Here is a 13,086-nt window from a genome sequence, read left to right on the forward strand (position 1 = left end):
TCCTAACCTAAAAGTCTAGGGTTTAGTAGGTTGTATAGCATTTCCTTCACAGCGGCAAGGGTTTTTGAGGCCTATCTTCCCTCAAGACCGGATTCTCCAAGGGTTCTTACCCTCATAATAATTTTTGCAAATTTGTTTCAAGGTTTTGTTTGGGGGTTTGGCATTTTTTGTTTTAGATCTGATTCCTTGGGCTAGTCGCTAACTTTGGAGGGTTACATTTGGCATCTGCAGGTGTTTGGGCATCATTTTGTTACTTTAAATAACTTTTTGAGACTTTGTAAAGGTCGCGAGCCTTTCTAGGTCGTAAGCCCTTAGGTCTCCAAACAAATTTGCATTCAAATCTAAGTTGCACGAAACGGGGAAACGGGTACGAGTTTCCGAAATGGGCACGGGTACGAAACGTGACCCCCCCCCCCCAAATTTTGGAAACGGGGAAACGCGAATATATATATATATATATATTAGGACATTTAAGAAATATGTGCAATCATAAAGCATATATGATACATTCTAATTTATTACATTATGATAAAATTGTCAATTGTCAATGCATAAACTATAAGTCTCTAAATTTACATCACATTTACTCATGAATGATCACATAATGAAAATAGAAATATCCAAAATCAGCCACAAGAAATTTCTAATTTCTTGTCTCGTGCTTGATTGGGAGTCTCCTACATAGTCGAACAACCTTAGTGCTCTTGATTAAATACAAGTTTCATACCCTAGTACCCTACATGCTCTTGATTATTGGGAGTCTCCCCTGCATAGAGGGCTTGGTTCTCTTGATTAAATACAAGTTCCATACCCTAGTACATGATAAAATCCAATGGAAACATTGCAATCCCCCCAATCCTGAAATCCTAAAAAACAGATAAGTCTGCTGGATTTTGAGTGAGATCTAAAATTCTACTTTCTCCATATGAAATGCAATAAGGGTGAAACCGCTCTCAAACATTCTGAGTCATTTCATGGTAATGTTAAAAATTTAAGTAAAAGTGATATTCTCCTTTATTTTTCATTTTCATTCTCCTTTACATTCTTAACATTACCATGAATTTCATTTTAATAACCTAATTAAAAATTAGAAGATAAAATAATAATAACAAAAAAAAAATTAAGTCAAACTGCATGTGGAAACGGCATTATACGGCCCAAAAACGTGTTTCCGGCCGTATTGGCCACGTTTTAGCCTCGAGAAACGTGCCAATACGGCCGGAAACGCGTTTCTGGGCCGTACCATACGCATTTCTGAGTTCCATTTCCATTTCCGTACAGAAAGTCCTCCCCTGCGCACGTTTCCTGCAACTTAGATTCAAATTATTTGCTAACCCTTGTCCTCTTGCAGGTGTTTTCGATGAATTTTTTTTGGAGGGTTTCTTCACATATAAGTTTTAATATTGGATCTGATCTCTGAAGTCTTTAAATTTTGCCATACTAACCCTGATTTGCTGTAGAGATTGACTGACTTTTGTGAAGGGTTTCTATCATTATTTTGAGGCAAAAGTTCTGATTTTGAACACTGATCTTTACTAGTATATTTTTGGAGGAAGTCGCATTACATTTTGAGTCCTTTTCACAAGGCTAAGAGTCCTTTTTGAGAGTCTTGATACATAACAAATTGCCATAATAATTTTACATTAAATTTTAAATGAAATTTGTGGGCAATTTATGGGCTAGCTGTGAGGAATAGAGGCCTAATTCCTCTAGGTCATGACCTCTTTTGGGTGACTGTTGGTTTTATTCCCTGAAGTTTGAGAGCCATTGAGGGCTTGATCAATTGTTTTGTAGCATTTGCAATCATCTTTGTTGGCTGATCCGATTTGGTTTTGTAGCTTGAGGAGGCTATTTGTAGGGTGATCCATCATTTGTAATCTTCCTTGAGTGTTGAGAGTCCTTCCCTTTGTCAAAGGATCTCTCTCTTGTAACATAATTATAATAATGTGTTTTTGTGTTTTGAGAGAGCATGGGATCTCAAATCCCATGGTATCCTATCTCCTTGTTTGAGGGAGGCCTTCTCTTTCTCTTCCCTTTACTCTTAGCCCTATATCTAACTTGCTAACCCGTTCTCTTGCATTGTTCGTTTAGATCTCATCTCATAGTTGCATTGCATTAGCTACTTGATCTTGGAATTGCTCTTGGTTTCATTTGTAAGTTGAGGATCTAAAGTAGTTTCACTATAAAACTTCATTTGTTTCGTCTATCTAAGATAAGTAAAGATATCTTTAAAAGCATCTCTTGTTAAAAGGCATTTGGAATATTGCTCTAATAATCTAATTTGATTACATTTCTATTGTTTCATTGAGTAACATTTGTTTTGCTTCATTAATAATTATTGTAAGCTAATCATCTTGTGCTCATAAGTGTATTTAAATCATAAATGAATTGGCTCTTTATCTTATTGAAGCATTTTTGTCATTGAATCTCATTGAAACAATCCAATCTTCTCATATGTCATTTGCACTATCATCTTAGATTTAGATTTGCAATCCTAAAATTTACCTCCAAGCATAAGCTTGGTTGTATAGAAAGTTTACGACGACCTTCTTCATATCCAATTTGAGAAGCTTGACCCTTACTCAAAGGTTAAAACGAGTGACCTTGTAGTTCTCTTGTGGGCAATCCTTTGTAGGAATGGAGGCACTTGGGTCGTTAGAACTCTTGAGTAGGTATAGTTAATGAGGCCTTAGCCTCCTTCCCCGGCAATTCTTTCTACAACCTTGTTTAAGACTTTCTTTGATAATTGAGGAGAAGGCCTTCATCTAGATGAGGCATTTGATTTAAAATTAACCAAAATCTTGCATCTCACCTAGCTAAGCCTTGCACTCTTTCTAACTTTATCTCATTTGGCGTATTGAACTGTGAACAATTTATTTCACTTACAATATCGTATTACTGCACTTGTACTTGTCATTTAATTCCCTTGCTCATTTTCCTTTTCATATTGTTATATTCTATTTGAGCATTTCTTGAAGCAAAGAACAAGTTTCTTTCATCTTGCAAGCCATATTTTTTGCTCAAGTTTTCAATATTGTTTCATCTCTGTACTCACACTTGTTTTGCAGCATTGTTGTTATTGTAGCTTGAGATAGTTTATTCACTTGCAAGTATCTTGATCTATATTGAGCATTGTTTCAAGGCATTGGTCTTTCATCATTATATTTCGTGTTTGCCTCATTAATCTTAATCAGATCCATCTCATACACATTGCTCATAAATAATTACACTTGCTCTAATTAATAATCAAGTGACATTAATAACAATTCCCTTGCCCTTACATCTCCTAGATTCCTTGTTCCAACAAGTTTTTCCTTTAGTTTCATCCTTTAGGGACTACACCGCTTAGCTTGCCTAGCAGAAAGCTTAAATGGAGTGAGTAGGGAATAGGTGACAGCCCCTACTTTGAGGGTTGTGCCTCTAAAATTACACCTAGTGGGATTGGGATTTTGACCACATTGAGGAATACATTTTAGGCAACAACAGAAGGGAATTCAACTCTCCACCCAACCATGGGCCAACTACACTACAATTTTTATTACAACTGACCAACCCCTAGCTGGATTCAAAGTCTGAGGAGTTAATTGCTTGGGAGTATTCTCTCCAATAACCAATCAAACAGATGGTAAGAAGAGGAGTCCACCTTCTAGGTGGTTTATCAACTGCCTCCAACAATAAACAGCACGGTGACTCTCTATCCCAATAGAAAGCAACCACAGGAATTTGTTTAAGGCTTACTGAATTACACCTCAGTTCAAGGAGAATGAGTACATTATCTGGGTGGCTTATCAGTTGGCTTCTTTGAGCTAGCACTACAGGAGTTATGAGCCCACTATCCAGGTGGTTTATCAACTTACTGTGCTAGCACACAAGTGGTTTATCAACCCCAAAGCTAGCACTTAGTGTTCTGACTCCACTAAACTCTCATTGGCCAACTGATTCACTAGCACGCACATTGGCCTTCACAAAGAATAGAGAATACTATCCCAAACACAGGACACATGCTAGAAAAGATTCTCTTTCCTTGGCAAACCCACGTCCACTACCAATTCTGGGCTTTGCGTTTTCTTGCACTTATGTGGTCGTTGTTCTTTTTCTTATGTAAGTTATCTCTTATTTGATACCACTACACAGTCTGGCTACGCTTTTCTTGCATCTCTGCCTCTCCACACCTTGTCTCCCATCAGGATTTGCTTCACATCATTTTTCCATGTGTGTTGACCACGCCCACACTTCCCACAAAAACCGGGATTGCATGGTCTCGTCCTTAACTCAAGAAGCCCATTCCTAAATTCAATGTTTGCACCAGTAATGCCATAAATCCATCAGGGAGATATGTGGTAAAATAAATATAGTGCCTTGGGTTTACAAGCAACTCCTCCTTAGACCTTTGAATCCATGTCCACTTTTGTCAACCAATCAATCTTTGCATTTCCGCAGTATTTACATGAATTACAATTCATAGCAATATTTACAAGAGGGTTAACAAAAAGGGTTGTCACAAACCCCACCCCCATGGAGGAACATCGTCCTCGGTGTTAGATACCTGAACACAAATTTTACAAAGAGCTTTATATACCCAGTTCTTTTACTAACACACTGATAGTAAACAAAAATGGGTATGATACCCTCATTTGATCAGTGATTTTCCAAGAGACTTCATCTAGTCCAAAGTGCCTCCACTGCACTTTGACCGACTCAATTACTCGATTCTAGAGCGTGATGTGCCTCCGACCCACAATGCAATATGGCTTTGGTTGGAATTCTCCCCAGGATTCCACTTGTATCACGGACCAATCAACAAAATGATTAGCATCATGAACATATTGTTTAAGAAAAAAATATGGAAAATATCATGTGCCTTCACTATAGATGGTAAGGCCAATCTGTAGGCCACTGGCCCCACACTTTCGATAATCTAAAATGTTCCACAAGATCAAGGAACTAGCTTTGCATAAGACCCAATTTTTAATGAACTTTTCCTTATCCTGATGTGAAGGTAAACATGTTCCCCCACTTGGAACTCCTTGTGCATTCTTTGTTGATCTGCATAATTATTTGGCCTGTCTCAAGCTATTTTTTAATTTTTCATGATAACTATTTCCTGTTCCATTTCCTTCAGCATATTAGGCCCAAGAAGCACCCTATCCAACGGCTCATTCCAGATGATGGGAGTGTTACATTTCCTGCCATGCAAAGCCTCAAAGGGACTCATTTTTAATGATTCTTGGTAACCATTGTTCTAGGCAAACTCTATCAAAGGAAGAAACTCCTCCCACCTTTTAGGCTAATGCATAACATACATTTTGAGCATGTCTTCCAGCTTCCTGTTAACTCTTTCCCTCTGCCCATCTATTTGGGGATTGTACGCTGTGTTGAAAACAAATTTTGTCCCAAAACCAGCAAACAACGCTTTCCAAAACTTTGAGGTGAACATGGCATCCCAATCCGAAATAAACTTTTTGGGTATGTCATGCAATCTAAATATTTCTTTCATAAAAATTTGACCAATGTCAATTGCCTTGTAGGTGGATTTAGTAGCTACAAAATGAGCTACCTTGCTTACTCATCTACCACCACCATTATGGCATCATGTTGCCTAGATGTCCTTGGCAACCCGATGATGAAGTCGATTGAAATGACAGTGGGGATTAGCTATAGCAATACCTTTGGATGCCTACATTCCACCTTTACTTATTGGCACTCCAAGCATCTAGCAATATATTTGGCCACATCCATTTTCATACCTAGCAAATAATATAGATTTTTCATGGTTGTTAACATCTTATAATCACCAGGATGACCAAAATATGGTGTTTTATGAAATTCATCCAAGATTAATTTCTTCAATCGCCAATGCAAGCTATATACCACCTGCCTTTAAATTTCAACATGCCATCCTCCGTGAGGTAGTAGTTCTTACTCAATGTTCCTTCTGGCTCTTGTTGCAAGTGTTCCTTTACTTGATGGTAATTCTTATCATGGTGCATTGCCTCTTTAATCTTTTCTTAGATGTCGAGTTCACAAGTATTGATGGTTGTCACATGAGCCACTTGTAGCCTTCTACTAAGTGCATCAGCTACTTTATTTTCCTTGTCGTTGATGTACTTGATTTCAAAGTCAAATTCACTAATAAAGGCTAGCCACCTTGCCTATCTTGCATTTAGCTTGGGTTGATCAAATAGATACCTTAGCCCTCCATGATCCGGCATCAAGATAAACTTTCTTCCCAACAAATAATGCCTCCACACTTTTATTGCATGCCATTTCAAGTCCAGAGTGACATAATTTTGCTCATGTTCATTCAACTTTCTCGATTCATAACAGACCACCTATCCTTCTTACAATAGGACTCCACCCATCCCTTCCTTGCAAGGATCCGTGCAAACCACATAATCCTTTTTCGGGTCTGTTATTCTTAATATTGGTGCATGTGTGAGAAGATATTTTAACTGCTCAAAGTTGGTTGCACATGTGGATGTCCATTGAAATTTAGTTCATTTTCTCTGTAATGATGTGATTGGATGTCTAATCTCGAGGGAATTATGAATGAACCTCTGGTAATAATTGACCAATCCCATGAAGGATCTAACTTTTGTCACATTTTGAGAAGTAGTCCACTCAATGACGGCTTTGATCTTCTTTGGATCCAATGCTACTCCTCCGGAGACACTGTGTCCCAAATACAAAACTTGTGACTAGAAAAATTCACACTTGTTGAGTTTGGCATAGAGCTTGTGCTCTCTCAGCAATTGCAACATTACTGCTAAATGTTTTTCATGCTCCTTGGTTTTTTAATAAACCAAGATGTCATCGACAAAAAACAGCACAAACTTGTCCAAATATGGACTAAGAACATTATTCATTAAACACATAAATGTTGTTGGGGCATTTGTGAGTCCAAATAGTACAACCACAAATTCATAGTGCCCATACATAGTTCTAAATGTCGTCTTATGAATATTATCATCCTTGATTCATACTTGATGGTACCCAGACCTCAAGTCAATTTTTTTTAAATATGACAGCCCTCTCAATTGATCAAACAAGTCGTCAATCCTTGGCAAAGGGTACATGTTCTTTATGGTGGTTTAATTTAATTGCATGTAGTCAATACAAAGTCTCAAGGTGTTGTCTTTTTTCTTTACAAACAATATAGGTGCTCCCCGAGGTGATTCGTTGGATCTGACGTATCCTCTGTCTAGAATCTATTTTAACTACAATTTTAATTCCACCAACTTTGGTGTGGTCATGCGATATGGGGCTCTTGACACTGGTGTTTCCCCTGGCAACAATTCTATTGCGAAATCTATTTCCCTTCTTAGAGGAAATCCTAGCGATTCTTCAAGAAACACATCATCAAATTGCTTTAAGATCGGGTGTTCTTCCAAATTGTTGTTAATTTCAAAGTTTCTAATCACTTGGACTGCGTACAGTTCATACCCCTTCCGATTGCACCTCTTCATTTGCAGCACAATTGTTTGCCTAATCGTAATAGGGTTTCTCTTTCCCTGCAACGTCATCCTTTCCCCTTTATCACTAAGACACTCCATCAACTTGTTGTAGAAGTCGACTTTGGTTTTGTGAGCCGCTAGTGAGTCCATTCTAATTGGCACGTCATATGAGCCCAACAATAAAAAGTTTAGATATGCAGATGTGAGCATGTCATTTATCATGATTGGGCATAACTTTGACACATATTTTACTCGTCTTTTAGTCCATGTGGCCAGCTGTAGTAACCACGACCTTTCATGGACCGTCCTCTACAACGCACACTTTTCTGCAACTTGTGGAATTACGTAACTGAAATTGTAGCCAAGATCAATCAAAATTGAAACAAATCGATTATTGACCGTATCTTCCATTTCAATTATAGAGGCTTGGTGATCGGCCTACTTGTTGTCCAACGTGGGATAGATTAGTGGCACACTCTGAGCCACATCCTTCACTATCTTCGCTTCTTGCACATTGTACAGCCTTAGGTCGTTCCTCCGTAGCTGAGGAAATCCCTCCATAATTGGTCTTCCCCACATTCCCAACACTCTATGAACCTTCTCCTGAACCCCTTTGTTTCCTCTCTTACAAACTTAGAGAGTTGGTCTTGATTAGCAGTAATGGAATTTTGTTGAGGCTCACCCCTTGCAGGAGTGGTCAACCTCACATTCCTACTTGGCAGAAGTCCTGCATTCTTTTGCCCTTTTCCTCTAAGGTTGGGTTGTCCTTTTGCTTTCCAATCAATTTGGGGCTTAGTCCTATGTTTGGACGATTCATAGCAACAATTCACGTTGTGAAAATTCCTTGATTGCAATTACTGGATATTATTCTCCTAATTGCTAGCAATTTAAATTGTTTACGGCAATTAACAAATAATTCACAATTGCAATCTTCACCATAAAAATGATGAGGAAATATAAAATCTAAAACTGAGAAATAGATGCACACATAAAAATTGACACCAATATTTTTGGACTAATGTCCCCGAAAAACCCCGAAGAGAAAACCAGTGCAGCAGATGAGGGTTTATTTTATTATTATGCAGCAAAAATGGAAAGTACAATAATCTGGATGCCTCACTGGCAATCCTCCGACAAATATCTGGCAAAATCTCTGGGAGAGAATTTTCTCCCTCTGCAAATCAACTCGCCTCCCACTGCGCTGCTCGCACTGCCTTCTGGAAATGCTCATTGTTGGCCTAGAAACAATTCACACAGTCTGTTAGCTGGCTTCTGGTGAGTTGTCCAACCTTACCTTGCCTCTAAAGAATTTCGCTCTGCCTTCTAGATGACATTCGCGACCTCTGACAGCTGAAACGACCTCTCTCCGGCAACTCGCGTTGGGGTTTCTAGCTACTCAGCCTCTCTATAGAATAATTTCAGCCTCCCTTTTCCTGCCTCTCCGACACTAGAAAACTGCTAGGAAGCTCCTCCGAAATTCTCCTCTGCGGCTTGCTCAATCACCGATGCTCTCCTTCTAGCTCGAACTCTCTTCCTTGTTGAATCACTGCAACTGGATAGCTCGATCTGCTAAGGTAACTCGCTCCCCTCTTGTGTCTTTCTCCATCCCATCAACTTGCTCTTATAATCTCTCACTGGAGCACCAACAGCCATGATTAGATCCTCATCAATGACTAGGATCATCTCAGACTTGATCCGTGTGATTTTCTAGAATTACCTAGAGCATAAGTCGATCTCCTTAATTAATTCACTTTCGTTAACCAGTTTTCCTAAGTTAGAGGAAATATTTAAATGATGGCTAATTAATTTAATTAAGGTGTTTCGCAAGCTTATCTCCTGAAACCTTTTCTGGGTTTTTGAGATCTTGTGTTCCTTATCCTCTTAGATACAAATTGATACTAGAACACCCTCTTAGATACAAATTGATACTAGAACACTCCCTCTTAGCGAGGAAGGTGTTTTCTCCACTCCACTACATTTCTACTCTGTAGTCGAACCACGTTGTTGGTGTCTAGCATCTGCAACATACTTTCATTGTCCAACAAGCTATTATGCATACTATGATTCACCTGCTAACTCTGCAGTTTAACCACCCTGCATCTTCGGTGCTACTGACACTGCATTTTGCCTCCCTGCACTATTGCCAACACTATTTGTGCCGCATCTGATCTCATGTTGTTGTTGTTGCTGCAACTACTGGAATTGAGAACTCATCGATTGTCCCTACAACTGGCTTCTACAACTGTCCCTTGAGTCTCTAACTGCAACTAGCTCTACTCTATCTACTAAGTATTTGACTACACCCAATTGTCTTTGCGCCCCTCTAGTATCTAACTACAACTAGCTCTGCAAAGTCTCTCAATATCTGACTGCGCCTTTGCTGACATCTCGATCCTCCTGCTACTAAATACTATGGGCCCCCGTAGCTAAGGTAATGATCCATGAGAAGAGTATATTGCAATTGTTGCTCCTCTTCCATGGACCCTACCCAAATTTGCAACTCTAAGGCATTATGCTCCTCCTCCATCTGAAGTTATAGTTGTTATCAATGCAAACTCCTCCAACCTAGAGGTCAACTCATCTATCTCTATTGAAGTTGTCGTTTTCTCTTTCCCCTTCTTGCCCTTCTTGCCCTTCTTTCTCTTGGGACACTAAGTAACATAGTGGCCAAACTCGCCACAGCCGCAATAGTTAACCTTCAACAGGTCCTTCTTCTTCTCACCTCCCTTTGAGTTTTGTCCCTAACTGGGACGCTTCTTCGTGTTTCTCTTACTAGCAAGGGCTACATTCTCCTCTTCCTTCTCAACTTTCGCCCCCTTGTTGTTGTAGCTGGTAGTACCCTCGACAAGACTGACCCTTGCCTCCTCTTGTGTGAAATCAATCCATAGGTGTTCCCAATTAGGCATTTTATCTCATCCAGCAATCCCCTGAACAAAAGTTGTCCACTCTTTGGTAAACCTATTCAAAGTTTATTTGCATAAGTTCACCGTCGTTTGGTTTCTCTCCTACAGTTGCTAACTCATCTCGGACATTCTGAATTCTGATGAGATAGGGAGTCAAGCCCTCACCCTTCTACATCTTTGTGGTCCTTAGTTTCTCCTTGACAATCATTTAACGATTCTCTGATCGATCTTGGTATAGCTTCACAATGACTTCCCACATTTCCCTTGTTGTATTCTTCTCAACAATCTGCGGACGATATGATCCCGAACCCCGTCTAGGACCTGTCAGTTTTTGTAGCATCAGATGTTGTTTTAGTCTCGAGACTTTGTAGAGAGGCTAAAACACGAGTTCTCCAAAACCCAGAAATCGTTTCTGGAAATTCCACCTAGACATGGCTCAATTAAATTAATTGACCATAAATAAAAATTTCCTTAAGTTTAACTTAGGAAAAAAGGTTAATTAATAACAATTAGTTGAGAAACATGAGAATTCTATAGAAACTCACACAAATCGATTCGCAGATGATCTCAACCATCAATTAAGTTTCAATCTTGGTCGTTGGAGTCCCAACTGGAGATTATAAGAAGAGGTCGATGGGTGGATGGAGAATACACCAATGCAGATACTTAGTGATCTGGGCAGTTCAATTTTCTAGTGCAGGTGACTCAGCGGGAGAAATCGAGCCAGTAGATGGAGTAGCAGGTGGCAGAGGGGCAATAGAGCAGTATTCTGGAGAAGATTCCACTCCCAGAGAGTCAGAAGGAGCAGGCCGAAATTATTCTCCTGGAGGCTGCGTAGAAGCAACGCAGAGCCTCAATTAAGTAGCTCGATTAAGCTAAGAAGAAGCTCGTTTTCAGTTCCAGAGGCCAGGAATATTTTCCAAAGTGCCAGAGAGACAGTTTCCCAAACAGCAACAAGCAGGACGACTTGATTTGTAGGAGTTTCAGGCTCAGCAAAAAAAGGGGTGACATAGGGCCTGCGCAGAACTGGGTAGACGGCTTGCTTTTAGAGGCAATCAAGTGTCGGGATTGCTCGAAGAGGGTAAAATCCCTCAATATATTTTTGCCAGTATTTCTCTTAGGTAGAATGGCCAGTTTGGTTACATTTAATTGTATTCAGAAATTTTGCTATTGCATAATTAAAAAAAACCCTCACTATTGCACCAGTTTTCCCAAATTTGGTTTTTTCGGGGACAATTGTCCAAAAATGATGGTGTAATAATTTTATGTGTGTGCTAGCATTTTTTTCTGCAGTATTTTATTTGTGAAGATTGCAGTGTGGTTAATTCGTAGTTACCGTAACAATAAACTGCAAAATGAAATTATAGTTAGAAGAATCAATTCCAGTTGCTGCAATAGAATTTCAGTAGTGAAATTTTCACATGGTATCAAAGCTTATTTGACGGATCAGAAGCTCAAAAGCGAAGAGAAAAATTCGCGGCTCAGAGGAAGGCCCAGTACAATTTTTTCGAGGGTTGCATGGGTCAGCTCCAGATAGCCGCAAGTGTCTCGTGAGATTTCCATATACAGTCACGCGGATCATGCGAGTACAGATTGTACAACTGCGAGGCAGCACAAGTAGAAGTTGCGGCTGAGAGTTTTTGCAAAGCAAATTCATGATCTGGGCGCAGAAGGATTTTGCAGCAATTGCTAGAGTAGAATCAGTGTCGGGTTAAAGAGGAATAGCATACAGACTTGCCTTAAGTGAATTCTTCAATAAATCCATGGACAGAATTGATATTCAAGAGGCTTCAGAATTGTCTTCCAGGTTGGGGGATGAATTTCCTTGCTTATTAGGCTCAACTTCATAGGGTCTCTAGTATATACACAGTGGAGCATCAACTCACATGATAACCATTAGAGAATATTTCTCTAGCTACAATGAGGAGCATATGGACTTCTAGATTACGATGGGAAACAGAACGAAGTGTACTCCAGTAAGGAGAGTTACCATCAATTTTCAGAGGGAGTCGGGAGCAAGCACCAACGCTACAGATGTACTGCATGTGTTAGGGTTTGGTATGACCCTGATTTCAGTATCTCAGCTACAAGATTAGGGATATGATGTCCACTTCGTAGCGAAGAAGGCGTTTGTCAAACTCCCGCGCTGGAAGAAGGTGAGACAAATTAGAGTTTGAAGCAACAATTTGTACAAGTTGCAGCTCGACTATCCAATGGCATTGATAGACAGTGACAGTGGCAGTGAGAAGGAACTGAGTGAGCTATGGCATTGAAGAATGTGACATTTACAACATGCAACACTCAAAATGCTCAGGGAGACAGTAACAAGAATTCCAGAACTTAGCACGGAACATGATGATGTGTGCAGGGGGAAGAAGCATGTAACACAATGGTGTATATTCAAAACAAGACTCCTCATAGAGCATTGGGGAAGAAAATGTCAGAAGAAGCCTTCACAAGGAAGAAGCCAAAGGTTAGTCACTTTAGGATTTTCGACAACATTGCTTATTGCCATGTGCCATATGAGAAGTGCACCAAATTGGATCAAACTGCAGAAAAGGGGTTCCTCGTTGGATATAGTGAAACCTCAAAGGCATACAAGATCTACATTCCTAGCAATAGGAAGATTGTAGTGAGACGAGACGCAAAGTTCATGGAGGACAGAGCCTTCAAGAGGTCCAATGAGATGCCAACATGAGATCAGAATGAGCCAACAGAAGCTCCATTGG

The 13,086-nt window shown here is 39.7% G+C and overlaps 1 protein-coding gene across 3 annotated transcripts in view; it reads right to left on the reverse strand.

Annotated features, from left to right (window-relative positions):
• LOC149260536 (uncharacterized) overlaps positions 1 to 13,086 on the reverse strand; it is a 216,938-nt gene that overhangs the window by 90,730 nt on the left and 113,122 nt on the right. The gene's annotated exons all lie outside the window — the stretch shown is intronic.

This window comes from Pinus tabuliformis, chromosome 6, assembly GCF_031772625.1.
Source record: "Pinus tabuliformis cultivar Carrire ecotype Pingquan chromosome 6, CPIR1, whole genome shotgun sequence".
Classification (NCBI taxonomy): domain Eukaryota; kingdom Viridiplantae; phylum Streptophyta; class Pinopsida; order Pinales; family Pinaceae; genus Pinus; species Pinus tabuliformis.